The sequence below is a fragment of the Diplotaxodon limnothrissa genome, linkage group LG3, assembly GCF_057381915.1.
Source record: "Diplotaxodon limnothrissa isolate DT_005_m linkage group LG3, D_limnothrissa_male_GT1.1, whole genome shotgun sequence".
In the NCBI taxonomy this organism is placed as follows: Eukaryota; Metazoa; Chordata; class Actinopteri; order Cichliformes; family Cichlidae; genus Diplotaxodon; species Diplotaxodon limnothrissa.
Genome location: NC_140598.1, coordinates 17,092,909 through 17,094,693, shown reverse-complemented (window position 1 = coordinate 17,094,693; position 1,785 = coordinate 17,092,909). Strand labels below are relative to the sequence as shown.

The window sequence follows — 1,785 nt, the reverse complement described above, 5'->3', positions numbered from 1 at the left end:
TGTGTTATCTTTGGTAAACCATACATTGGGTGTGGGGGAAGACTACCCTCTTTATGACCAAGGATGTTGTTCCTGCTTTTAGGTTTTATGACCCTTTGACCAACAAACACACACACACACACACACACACACACACACACACATTCTCACATAACACACACACACACACACACACATTCTCACACACACACACACATTCTCACACACACACACACACACTCAGTGTATACATTTACATACAGTGCCTTGTCTTTGTAACCAAAGGGGGGTTGCAAGGGGAGGTGTTTTGTAAACTATTGTTTGAAGTTTGTCAATAAAAGGCGGCGAGAGGAGGCCACCAGTGTGGTCATTTCAACGTGCTGGTGTAGCCCAGATGAAAAATATCATACTTATTCTCTTTATATTAACTGTCCACATCAACAAGCGTCGTATTTCCTATGACCATTGAATGCACCTCTCAGTTCACCCCACGTGAGGGCACCTAGCTCAGCAACCAATCAGAGCCTACCCAGGCCGCATTGACCCTGTCAGCCAGGAAGTGAGGTGGAGGTGCATGGTGTCCCGGGTTTTTCTTATCTCAGCAAGAGGAGTGGAGGCATCTGCTACTCAAACCGAGAAATCCACAGACAAAAGAGAGGAAAACTCAGGATTGAGAGGAAGGAAAGCCAGCCTACTTACCTGCTGGAAGTCCGGAGTCGAGTGGCTGGATGAAGGAGAGAGGCAACGTCGGTAAGACGAGTGTTGTTCTGATGGAAAAAACTTGTAGAGACTTACCGTCGCGATCATGCTAATGCTAGCTCGGTGTCTCACAGGCTAACCACTCACCTTTCATCCGGAGAGCTGCTGCAATTCCAACGCCAGTGTGTGTTGGGCTTTTGTGAAACAGAGCAACGGTGAGCAACATGTTCTTAGCTGCTCTAAAGCTAAATTTTGTCAGTTCACTGTGAGTTTAAAGTAATCTAGAGGGTAATTTTTAGTGCATTTCTCTCTCACGAATAGGCCTATAGCGTGGAGAAATTAAGCACACTGCTTTAATGCCTCTGAACTGAACTCATATGTATATTTTGTTGCTTATTTGCACATAGTTCTGAATTTGTTATGGTGTATTGTATTTTGAGTGTCAATGGTTACTTACCATAAGTATTGTTTAATTAATGTTTACATGAATAGAGAAATATTTGAGCAACTTAGATGTTTAGTTCTCATATTTGATATGCTTGAAAATTGAATGTTGTACAACAGAACTGTGAGATTTGATAAGATTTAAGATGTTGATGCAATGAATATGAGGTGATGCAATATTTTGATTTTGTATTTTAACCTTAAACAATGCATCTGAAACAGACTGATTAGAATGTACATTTTATGACCTGGATTATAGGTCAGGTTTTTTGGAGAGGACGGAAAAGTCCAAGGACCAGGACGATATTCTGGTTGTGATAGATGGCGAGCCAACCACTTTGAGGACGATCTACCCCAAAGAAGATACACACCACACACTCATACATTCCAGTTACATTCACAAGGACCTTTGAAGTTGGCTATCGCCAGCTTAACTCTAAATTCTTAAAGGGCCCCAACGAGTACTTTTATTTTGTTGAGTGTGCACACTATTTATTTTATTTTATACTTTATCTGTACAAATTGGACAAATACCTGTTATACTTTGTAACAATACAAGAGTGGCTACTCAAAAGTTAACATTGTGTCCAGGTCATTATTGCTGCTCAATACTTTGGCTCCATACGAATTTGGTGTCTTCTGATTCTGGCCAGGGTCTTATTA

General features: G+C 41.2%; 1 long non-coding RNA gene across 1 annotated transcript; it reads left to right on the top strand.

The window, feature by feature from the left end:
- Nucleotides 1–374: 374 nt before the first annotated feature.
- LOC146634711 (uncharacterized) lies at nucleotides 375–1,785 on the top strand. Its single transcript, XR_014904987.1, has 3 exons — nucleotides 375–729; nucleotides 813–893; nucleotides 1,382–1,785. It is a non-coding gene; the product is annotated as an uncharacterized LOC146634711 (long non-coding RNA).